This window comes from Cherax quadricarinatus, chromosome 52 (assembly GCF_038502225.1).
Source record: "Cherax quadricarinatus isolate ZL_2023a chromosome 52, ASM3850222v1, whole genome shotgun sequence".
In the NCBI taxonomy this organism is placed as follows: domain Eukaryota; kingdom Metazoa; phylum Arthropoda; class Malacostraca; order Decapoda; family Parastacidae; genus Cherax; species Cherax quadricarinatus.
In genome coordinates, this window is record NC_091343.1 from 19,913,691 (window position 1) to 19,926,190 (window position 12,500).

Below are 12,500 nucleotides of genomic sequence, written 5' to 3' on the forward strand. Positions count from 1 at the left end.
ACTAATACTCCCTTACTACTAATACTCCCTCACTACTACACTCCCTCACTACTATACTCCCTCACTCCTATACTCCCTTAGACCTATACTCCCTCAGTCATATACTTTCTCAGTCCTATACTCCCTCACTCCTATACTCCCTCACTCCTATGCTCCCTCACTCCTATACTCCCTCACTCCTATACTCCCTCACTCCTATACTCCCTCACTCCTATACTTCGTCATTCCTATACTCTGTCCTATACTCCCTCACTCCTATACTCCCTCACTCCTATACTTCCTCAGTCCTATACTCCTTCACTCCTATACTCCCTTACTCCTATACTCCCTCAGTCCTATATTTCCTCAGTCCTATACTCCTTCACTCCTATACTCCTTCACTCCTAAACTCTCTCCTATACTTCCTCAGTCCAATACTCCCTCACTCCTATACTCCCTCACTCCTATACTCCCTCACTCCTATACTCCCTCACTCCTATACTCCCTCACTCCTATACTCCCTCAATCCTATACTCCCTCAATCCTATACTCCCTCACTCCTATACTCCCTCACTCCTATATTCCCTCACTCCTACACTCCCTCAATCCTATACTCCCTCTTCTTCCTCCTAATTGTTATCTTCTACCTCTCCCTCTTCTTCCTCCTCTTTCTCCTCGTCTTCTTCCTCCCTCTCTCACTATTTCCCTTCCTCTGGATGTCACTCTCCTTAATTCCTCTCAACACCAGTTTTTTTTTTTTAATTTCTCTCGTACATTTTATCAGGTATTTGTGTTTATCTCTACTGATAAACCATTCGCGATGTTTATTCTCTCTCTCTCTTCTCTCTCTCTCCTTTTTCTTCCTGATATCGTCCACTTTTATCGGTATCAGCATGTACACTTCACTAAGCTTCACACTCCTTGCTATCTTCACCTCACCTACATAAATATGGAGTGGGTACACTCCTATCTTCCTCCCTTCCTTTCTTCCAGGAAGAGGGTCCTTAATGCTAGTGAAGGGATCTTGATCCAAGGAAGGGTCCTTGATGCTAGTGAAGGTATCTTGATCTAAGAAAGGGTCCTTGATGCTAGTGAAGGTATCTTGATCCAAGGAAGGGTCCTTGATGCTAGTGAAGGGATCTTGATCTAAGAAAGGGTCCTTGATGCTAGTGAAGGTATCTTGATCCAAGGAAGGGTCCTTGATGCTAGTGAAGGGATCTTGATCTAAGAAAGGGTCCTTGATGCTAGTGAAGGTATCTTGATCCAAGGAAGGGTCCTTGATGCTAGTGAAGGGATCTTGATCCATGGAAGGGTCCTTGATGCTAGTGAAGGGATCTTGATCCATGGAAGGGTCTTTGATGCTAGCGAAAGGTCCTTGATGCTAGTGAAGGTTTCTTGATCCAAGAAAGGGTCCTTGGTGCTAGCGAAAGGTCCTCGATGCTAGTGAAGGTATCTTGATCCAAGGGTCCTTGATGCTAGTGAAAGGATCTTGATCCAAGGAAGGGTCCTTGATGCTAGTGAAGGAATTTTGATCCAAGTGAGGGTCCTTGATGCTAGTGAAGGGATCTTGATCCAAGGAAGAGCCCTTGATGCTAGTGAAGGGATCTTGATCCAAGGAAGGATCCTTGATGCTAGTGAAGGAATCTTGATCCAAAGGTCCTAGATGTTGAAGGGATCTTGATCCAAGGAAGGGTCCTTGATGCTAGTGAAGGGATCTTGATCCAAGGGTCCTTGATGCTAGTGAAGGTATCTTGGTCCAAGGGTCCTTGATGCTAGTGAAGGTATCTTGGTCCAAGGAAGGGTCCTTGATGCTAGTGAAGGTATACTGGTCCAAGAAAGAGCCCTTGATGCTAGTGAAGGGATCTTGATCCAAGGAAGGACCCTTGATGCTAGTATGCTAGTGAAGGAATCTTTATCCAAAGGTCCTTGATGTTGAAGGGATCTTGGTTCAAGGGTCCTTGATGCTAGTGAAGGGATCTTGATCCAAGGGTCGTTGATGCTTGGGAAGGGATCTTGATCTAAGGAAGGGTCCTTGATGCTAGTGAAGGCATCTTGGTCCAAGGGTCCTTGATGCTAGTGAAGGTATCTTGGTCCAAGGAAGGGCCCTTGATGCTAGTGAAGATATATTGGTCCAAGGAAGGGTCCTTGATGCTAGTGAAGGGATATTGATCCAAGGAAGGGTCCTTGATGCTAGTGAAGGGATCTTAATCCAAGGGTCCTTGATGCTAGTGAAGGTATCTTGGTCCAAGGGTCCTTGATGCTAGTGAAGGGATCTTGATCCAAGGGACCTTGATGCTAGTAAAGGGATCTTGGTTCAAGGAAGGGTCCTTGATGCTAGTGAAGGGATCTTGATCCAAGGAAGGGTCCTTGATGCTAGTAAAGGGATCTTGATCCAAGAAAGGGTCCTTGATGCTAGTGAAGGGATCTTAATCCAAGGAAGGGTCCTTGATGCTAGTGAAGGGATCTTGATCCAAGGAAGGATCCTTGATGCTAGTGAAGTGATCTTGATCCAAGGGTCCTTCATGCTAGTGAAGGGATCTTGATCCAAGGAAGGGTCCTTGATGCTAGTGAAGGGATCTTGATCCAAGGAAATGTCCTTGATGCTAGTGAAGGGATCTTGATCCAAGGATCCTTGATGCTAGTGAAGGGATCTTGATTAAAGGAAGGATCCTTGATGCTAGTGAAGGGATCTTGATCCAAGAAAGGGTCCTTGATGCTAGTGAAGGGATCTTGATCCAAGGGTTCTTGATGCTAGTGAAGGGATCTTGATCCAAGGAAGGGTCCTTGATGCTAGTGAAGGGATCTTGATCCAAGGGTCCTTGATGCTAGTGAAGGGATCTTGATCCAAGGAAGGGTCCTTGATGCTAGTGAAGGGATCTTGATCCAAGGAAGGGTCCTTGATGCTAGTGAAGGGATCTTGATCCAAGGAAGGATCCTTGATGCTAGTGAAGGGATCTTGATCCAAGGAAGGATCCTTGTTGCTAGTGAAGGGATCTTGATCCAAGGAAGGATCCTTGATGCTAGTGAAGGGATCTTGATCCAAGGAAAGGTCCTTGATGCTAGTGAATGGATCTTGATCCAAGGAAGGATCCTTGATGCTAGTGAAGGGATCTTGATCCAAGGAAGGATCCTTGATGCTAGTGAAGGGATCTTGATCCAAGGAAGGATCCTTGATGCTAGTGAAGGGATCTTGATCCAAGGAAGGGTACCTCCAATTAACCTATCATCTTCCTCCTGCTTCTCCTCCTATCCTTTACCTCCTATCATCTTCCTCCTGCTTCTCCTCCTATCCTCTACCTCCTATCATCTTCCTCCTGCTTCTCCTCCTATCCTCTACTTCCTCTCCACTTCCTCCTGCTTTTCCTCCCATCATCTACCTTCTATCCACTTCCTCCTGCTTTTCCTCCTATCCTCTACCTCCTCTCCACTTCCTCCTGCTTCTCCTCCTATCCTCTACCTCCTTTCCACTTCCTCCTGCTTCTCCTCCCATCCTCTTCTTCCTCTCCACTTCCTCCTGCTTCTCTTATTATCTTCTTCCTTTCCACTTCCTCCTGCTTCTCCTCCTATCGTCTTCCTTTCCACTTCTTCCTGCTTCTCCTCCTATCGTCTTCCTTTCCACTTCTTCCTGCTTCTTCTATCGTCTTCCTTTCCACTTCCTCCTGCTTCTCCTATTATCTTCTTCCTATCCATTTCCTCCTGCTTCTCCTCCTATCGTCTTCCTTTCCACTTCTTCCTGCTTCTCCTATCTTCTTCTTCCTTTCCACTTCGTCCTGCTTCTCCTCCTATCCTCTTCTTCCTTTCCACTTCGTCCTGCTTCTCCTCCTATCCTCTTCTTCCTTTCCACTTCCTCCTGCTTCACCTCCTATCCTCTCCATTTCCTCCTGCTTCTCCTCCTATCCTCTTCTTCCTTTCCACTTCGTCCTGCTTCTCCTCCTATCCTCTTCTTCCTTTCCACTTCTTGCTTCTCCTCCTATCCTCTTCTTCCTTTCTACTTCGTCCTGCTTCTCCTCCTATCCTCTTCTTCCTTTCCACTTCCTCCTGCTTCTCCTATCGTCTTCTTCCTTTCCACTTCCCCCTGCTTCTCCTATCGTCTTCTTCCTTTCCACTTCTTCCTGCTTCCCCTCCTATCCTCTTCTTCCTTTCCATTTCCTCCTGCTTCTCCTATCGTCTTCTTCCTTTCCACTTCTTCCTGCTTCTCCTCCTATCCTCTACCTCCTCCTCGCCTCTGTGGCAACATTAGTCTGTGTTATCGCTAATCTGCCACTCTATCCTCTTCTCTCATCAGACATTATACCTGTGAAATACCTCTGACAGGTTCCAGCGTTCCTCTACTCTCCAAGTTCGGCCTAAGGCCTAACAGTCTGAACAACCAGGCTGTTGCTGCAAAGTCGAAAGCAGGAATGCTTATATATTTTTTGCATTTATATGAAGCAATGTTTCTTTTAAAACGAGACATAATTTATAGGTATCTATTATGAAGGTTTATATGATATGAAGCACTAAACTAGTGTGGGTCACTCACTTTAAGGAGAGGTCGAGGCTCGGTTCTCCGTTCATTCTTGTCCTCCATATCCCGTTGTATCTCAACTGTTGAAGTCTTGTTATATCCCTGCTGTTTAGGTCTCATTCAGTTCCAACTGTTTAGGTCCTGTTAAATTCCAGCTTTGGAGGTCTTGTTAAATTCCATAATCCCAGGTCCTCTCAAACTCCAGTCATCGATGTCCTGTTAAATTCCGGCTTTTAAAGTCCTTTCAAAATCCAGCCTTTAATGTTCTTTCAAAATCCAGCCTTTAATGTTCTTTCAAAATCCAGCCTTTAATGTTCTTTCAAAATCCAGCCTTTAATGTTCTTTCAAAATCCAGCCTTTAATGTTCTTTCCAAATCCAGCCTTTAATGTTCTTTCAAAATCCAGCCTTGAGGGTTTTTTCAAAATCCAGCCTTGAGGGTTCTTTGAAAATCCGGCCTTTGGTGTGCTTTCAAAATCCAGCCTTACAGGTTCTGTTAACCTTGATCCAATCTCCAGTCTCCGGCTGTTCTATCCACTGACCTCCTTCCCCCCATCTCTCTCTCTCTCTCTCTCTCTCTCTCTCTCTCACACACACACACAGCCTCGAGACTTCTTTATCCTTGTCCGGAATTTTCGTGACCTCCAGCTCTTTATTGCCAGTTTTATTCGCCCACTTATTTTAAAGCTGCTGTAAGCTTACGTCTGCAACTTTAAATTTTACGCAACAGAAAAATACCATCAGAAGCTGAAATAACCTTCATCACTTAACGGAACTGACTGTATAAGAGGTGTTGACAAAAAATATTATCCTTATCCTGTCTTATAATAATAATAATAATAATAATAATAATAATAATAATCTCCCTCACGTGTACTTCCATGTGACATTCCTTACAGTACTGTAAATGGACTATGATACAACTATGAGTGTTGATGTACTGTGAAGCAGGACCATCTTGCACACCTGCTGTATCTCAGAGCAACTCATGGTAGAGTTGCTGTAATTTAGAGCATCCTTTACAGCTGCTGTAAGTTAGAACATCTATCCTTCAGAGTTACTGTGATTTAAAATGTCTCAATTCAGAGTTGTTGTAACTCAACACATCCCTTGTCAGAGCTCCTATGACTCTAACACAGCTCTCCCTAACAGCTGCTGCTGCTGCTGTATTTCAATACATCTCTATAAGCAACTCTATCTTATGTTCACTTCAGGGGTCACACAACTCTAAGATTACTTCCCTCCACACAACAGACTACAGTTACCCTCACTGAGGGTCATCACACTCCAACTCGCATCCCAGAAGTTACCTTAATCCAAATTTCTTTTCCAATCTGTCAGTACCATCCAATATTTCTTCTTCTAACAGTTTATATAATGAAACACTTATATCTGTTGGTTTGCTGGCCCATGCTAGGCAGGTCCTTCTCAAATCCACAACCTCTCATCATAATCCACCACTCTATCAACAGAATCACCGTAATCCAAGAATCCGGTAGCTAAGAGTACCTATAATCCAGTAACTCCTCCTCTAACCCCCTGGGATTTATTTTTTGTGTGGTCCTGCGTGGTTTCCTGGTGTCTGTCAAATTTCCTACTGGAACAGGACCCGTCCTGGCCCGGCCTAGCCCGGCCTGGCCTGGCCTCCTCCTCCATGTTTACAACAGGCTCACTGAGGCGTGAACACAACACTACTGAGGAAGCTTTCCTCTTGTTCTGTCCTCTTATTGTCCTCCCTCCCTCCCTCTCCCTCTCTCTTTCTAAGACATATGTATATAATATATATATATATATATATATATATATATATATATATATATATATATATATATATATATATATATATATATATATATATATATATATATATATATATATATATATGTCGTGCCGAATATGTAAAACTGGTCAATTAGCAAGGACTCATTTAAAATTAAGTCCTTTCTAAAATTTTCTCTTATACGTTTAAAGATATGTTTTTTTCATTAATGTTGATGTAAAAATTTATAATTTTGCACTAAAAGGAACTTAGAAAACTTACCTAACCTTTTCATAACAAGAACAATTTATTTTAGCCTAACCCAACTAAATATATTTTAGATTTGTTTACAATAATGTAATTCTAAACAAACACAGCGAAATATATTTTTTTCGTTAGGTTCAGAATGATTTTGGCGAAATTATTGCATACACAAATTTTCTCATGTCCTATATGGCAAGATGAGTGTTGCTATTTAAGCCAAGATCGCAAGTTCTGCCTGTTCGGCACGACATATATATATATATATATATATATATATATATATATATATATATATATATATATATATATCCACCTAATTCTTCCTCTCCTAAGCTCCTCTTTCCTTAATTCATATTCCACTTCCTCATATCATCTCACCTTCAACTTTCCCTCTCTTCATATTACCTTCAAGACTCCTTCACCCTATCCCACTCACCTCCTTCCCTCCCTCTAATCTTCCTTCTTTTACCCTTTTGTCTCCACCTCCTCCTCTCTCTCCACCTCCCCTTCTCTCATCCCACCCCCTCGTACCTTCACACTTCCTCTTACCTCTTTCTTACCACCCACTTGTTTAAGAGTTATCGCGGTGTTTGTTTTCCCTGGAGTTACCACGGTATTTATTGGTGAATTTCCTTGTATCTCATAAATCATATTTTCACTTAAATATTCCACAAACTTTTCTCTTTAGTTTACCCTGATGCTAAACTTTTCTCTATCTCATGTCAACAAACAGAGGTGGAGGCTGAATTTTATAAGGAGTGGGTGAAAGGTTCTCGATTCAAGGAAATGGAGACGCTCTTCAACACACACACACACACACACACACACACACACCACAGGAGTATAATAGTACCTACAGGAGTACAATGATACCTTTCGTGTTGCAATCAATGCCTCACCAGGAGATTGCTTCTGAGAGAGCTGCTCCAGTGAGGTGATCTTCCTGAATTTCCTGTTCTATTTCTGCAACACTGCAAGCTCCTGATCACGTGTGGACTGCAACACGAAAGGCCTACCTGGAGTTTACCTGGAGAGAGTTCCGGGGGTCAACGCCCCCGCGGCCCGGTCTGTAACCAGGCCTCCTGGTGGATCAGAGCCTGATCAACCAGGCTGTTGCTGCTGGCTGCACGCAAACCAACGTACCAGCCACAGCCCGGCTGATCAGGAACTGACTTTAGGTGCTTGTCCAGTGCCAACTTGAAGACTGCCAGGGGTCTGTTGGTAATCCCCCTTATGTGTGCTGGGAGGCAGTTGAACAGTCTCGGGCCCCTGACACTTATTGTATGGTCTCTTAACGTGCTAGTGACACCCCTGCTTTACCTAGAGCTATTATTCAACTATCCCTGTGGTTATTTTGCATCTTGTGTTGCTCGTCCGCGATTACTGCTGAGTTTCGACCCCTGCAACCACAATTAGGTGAGTACACATGCAAACACACACACACACACACTATATATATATATATATATATATATATATATATATATATATATATATATATATATATCTTTGTGTGTGTGTGTGTGTGTGTGTGTGTGTGTGTGTGTGTGTGTGTGTGTGTGTGTGTGTGTGTGTGTGTGTGTGTGTGTGTGTGTGTGTGTAAACGAACATTTAAAAAACATAGCCCGGGAGTATAATGATAATAAATAATTTAACATTTACAGTAAGAATAATCCAGCGACCCAGAGAAAAGTTTTCGAAGCGAAAAAGTAAAATCTCTTTAGGAAGAGAGAGGAAGGTGCAGATCGAAGGGTAATACACGCAGGAAATAAAACGTGTAACGAGGACATTTGTCTTCATGGTAGCGTCGCACCGCTTGGGAATACACACACACACACACACACACACACACACACACACACACACACACACACACACACACACACACACACACACACACAAGCACACAATTTCCTTTAGTGGTACAAGACATTTAAGTTAGAATACCCCTGTGTACACTTATAAGAGCAGATGCTAGAAATTATGTATGAAATATATATATACATATATATATATATATATATATATATATATATATATATATATATATATATATATATATATATATATATATATATATATATATGTTATTCCTTGACAGTTCCTTGAAAATGAGAGAAATCACGAAAGCACTTGTAAATTCACTATTTTATCACAGTGGTTGTTTTGTGTGTGTGTGTGTGTGTGTGTGTGTGTGTGTGTGTGTGTGTGTGTGTGAGTGTACTCATCTAGTTGAGGTTGCAGGGGTCGAGTCAAGCTCCTGGCCCCGCCTCTTCACTGGTCGCTACTAGGTCACTCTCCCTGAACCGTGAGCTTTATCATACCTCTGCTTAAAGCTATGTAGGGATCCTGCCTCCACTACATCGCTTCCCAAACTATTCCACTTCCTGACTAGTCTGTGGCTGAAGAAATACTTCCTAACATTCCTGTGATTCATTCGTGTTTTCAACTTCCAACTGAGTCCCCTTGTTGCTGTGTCCCATCTCTGGAACATCCTGTCTTTGTCCAACTTGTCAATTCCTCTCAGTATTTTGTATGTCGTTATTATGTCCCCCCTATCTCTCCTGTCCTCCAGTGTCGTCAGGTTGATTTCCCTTAACCTCTCCTCGTAGGACATACCTCTTAGCTCTGGGACTAGTCTTGTTGCAAACCTTTGCACTTTCTCTAGCTTCTTTACGTGGTTGGCTAGGTGTGGGTTCCAAACTGGTGCCGCATACTCCAATATGGGCCTAACGTACACGGTGTACAGGGTTCTGAATGATTCCTTATTAAGATGTCGGAATGCTGTTCTGAGGTTTGCTAGGCGCCCATATGCTGCAGCAGTTATTTGGTTGATGTGCGCTTCAGGGGATGTGCCTGGTGTTATACTCACCCAAGATCTTTTTCCTTGAGTGAGGTTTGTAGTCTCTGGCCCCCTAGACTGTATTCCGTCTGCGGTCTTCTTTGCCCTTCCCCAATCTTCATGATTTTGCACTTGGTGGGGTTGAACTCCAGGAGCCAATTGCTGGACCAAGTCTGCAGCCTGTCCAAATCCTTTTGTAGTTCTGCCTGGTCTTCGATCGAATGAATTTTTCTCATCAACTTCACGTCATCTGCGAACAGGGACACTTCGGAGTCTATTCCTTCCGTCATGTCGTTCACAAATACCAGAAACAGCACTGGTCCTAGGACTGACCCCCATGGGACCCCGCTGGTCACAGGTGCCCACTCTATCACCTCGCCACGTACCATGACTCGCTGCTGTCTTCCTGACAAGTATTCCCTGATCCATTGTAGTGCCTTCCCTGTTATCCCTGCTTGGTCCTCCAGTTTTTGCACTAATCTCTTGTGTGGAACTGTGTCAAACGCCTTCTTGCAGTCCAAGAAAATGCAATCCACCCATCCCTCTCTTGTCATAGAACTCCAGTAGGTTTGTGACACAGGATTTCCCGTCCCGGAAACCATGTTGGCTGCTGTTGATGAGATCATTCCTTTCTAGGTGTTCCACCACTCTTCTCCTGATAATCTTCTCCATGATTTTGCATACTATACATGTCAGTGACACTGGTCTGTAGTTTAATGCTTCATGTCTGTCTCCTTTTTTAAAGATTGGGACTACATTTGCTGTCTTCCATGCCTCAGGCAATCTCCGTTTCGATAGATGTATTGAATATTGTTGTTAGGGGTGTGTGCGTGTGCGTGTGCGTGTGTGTGTGCGTGTGTGTGTGTGTGTGTGTGTGTGTGTGTGTGTGTGTGTGTGTGTGTGTGTGTGTGTGTGTGTGTGTGTGTGTGTGTGTGTGTGTGTGTGTGTGTGTGTGCGTGCGTATGTGTGTGTGTGTGTGTGTGTGTGTGTACTCACCTATTTGTGGTTGCAGGGGTCGAGTCATTGCTCCTTGCCCCGCCTCTTCGCTAATTGCTACTAGGTCCTCTCTCTCCCTGCCCCATGAGCTTTATCATACCTCGCCTAAAAACTATGTTTGGTTCCCGCCTTCACTACGTCACTCTCTAGGCTATTCCACGGCCTGACTACTCTATGACTGAAGAAATACTTCCTAACATCCCTTTGTGTGTGTGTGTGTGTGTGTGTGTGTGTGTGTGTGTGTGTGTGTGTGTTTGTGTGTGTAGGGGTACCACCTCTGATAATATCAGGGACCCACAGCCTCGGAGAGGAAAACAAAAAACTCCAGCAGGGAAAACTTTCTTACTTTTTTCCCCTGTGAAGTTGTTAGTTGTCCTCTCCTACCTACCCCCTTTATTTTTAGAAGTTTTATTCATACATATTTTTTTGCTACAGTTCAATTTATAATTACATTATACATTCACAATTACATTTGTAAGACATTAAAAAAAAGGTCATCTATTTGCGTCCTAAAGAGGCACACGTTTTGCTAAAGCTTTTCTAAGAACTACGCTTCGCTCTGCGTAGAACTTCACGTCTACACAGAGGGAAACGTTTCCTCAAAGCTAAATGAAACACGCGTGTCTTGCCATTAAGCTCCTGGGAGGTAAGGCGCGTGCGTAGGATACGACTGGCATTACCTCTCTGGATCGCCACACTGAGCTGCTACATTGAACAAATTGCGTGAGTGAACATTATGGACTCGTAACACCCGTCAAGGATAGCTAGGCAGTGACTAGTAGCACTCCAGGGTAGCTAGGCAGTGACTAGTAGAACTCCAGGATAGCTAGGTAGTGACAAGTAGCACTCCAGTATAGGTAGGCAGTGACTGACAGCACTGTATGATAGGTATGTAGTGACTAGTATCACTCCAGGATAGCTAAGTAGTGACTAGTAGCACTCCAACATAGCAAGGCAGTGACTAGCAGCACTAATATAGCTAGGCAGTTACTAGCAGCACTCCAGCATAGTTAGGCAGTGACTAATAGCACTCCAACGTAGCTAGGCAGTGACTATTAGCACTCCAAGTTTAACTCGTGAACCTTAAACTCTAAAAAGCATCAAGGGTAAAGCAGTTCCAAGAATTTGGAGCTACCCTCCCTTTCCTCGGATCAAATTTCAAGCTAAACTCTTTCGGGTTTAGCTCTGTAATCTTACAAACGAATCGACGCAATGAACATCCAAGGTACAGTAAGAGAGACTGTAAGAGGTGCCTTGATGGCAGTGAAGGGCTCTTGATCCGAGGAATTGCAGCTTCCTATCTCCTGTCTTGGATGCTGGTGCTGTACGTTTCCATGCCACCTGATTTGCGAGATTTACTACGTGGTTCTTCATAGTCAGTTGGACATCAAATTTCACCACAAGGATTTCAACATCCCCGTGAATCAACACTCTCCCATTCATTCTTATCCCTGTTCCAATGCTTCCGTAATGGTTCCTAGAGACCATCATCATTTGTGTTTTCTCAGAAGCAAATGTAACTTGCCATCATCTTCCCCAGGTTGATAAATACTTGCACTTCCCCATGAATAATAATAATTAATAATTGCTACTACTAAATAATAAATTATTTAAAAATAATACTTAGTGACACAGCGTCAGGCGACGGCACGTCTGCCTCTAACACATTCTCTAATAAGGGCTGTGTAATGTAACACATAGATCCTCTAACAACAGATGTGTAATCTAAACATATATCCTCTAACAAGAGCTATGTAATCTAACACATATACTCTCTAACAAAAGCTGTGTAATTTAACACATTAATCCTCTAACAAGAACTGTGTGATGTAACACAGATCTTCTAACAAGAGTTGTGTAATCTAACACGGATTCTCTAACAAGTGCTGTATAATACAGAGAGCCTGTCTCAGTGAGAATAAGTGGTGAGGCAGCAGGCGTGGATCTACTCTTCACCATCACAGCCGTCTCAGTTATATTCTCACCATTCCAGCAGCTGAGGTCACCGGCACGAGGCCCTCTAACCCGAGGTGGCACTCAGAGCCACAGGTAGAATGCAGTATGGCACCTTTCCCACCACCCGCCAAGGAAGTGTCATCCCACCACACCACACACCTGTAGATTAGCAGTTGGCCAAAGCTGGGTTCACTTTGGG

The 12,500-nt window shown here is 43.6% G+C and overlaps 1 protein-coding gene across 2 annotated transcripts in view; it reads right to left on the bottom strand.

Moving 5' to 3' along the window:
• Positions 1 to 12,500, bottom strand: part of LOC128696883 (adhesive plaque matrix protein-like) — a 207,285-nt gene that overhangs the window by 129,111 nt on the left and 65,674 nt on the right. The gene's annotated exons all lie outside the window — the stretch shown is intronic.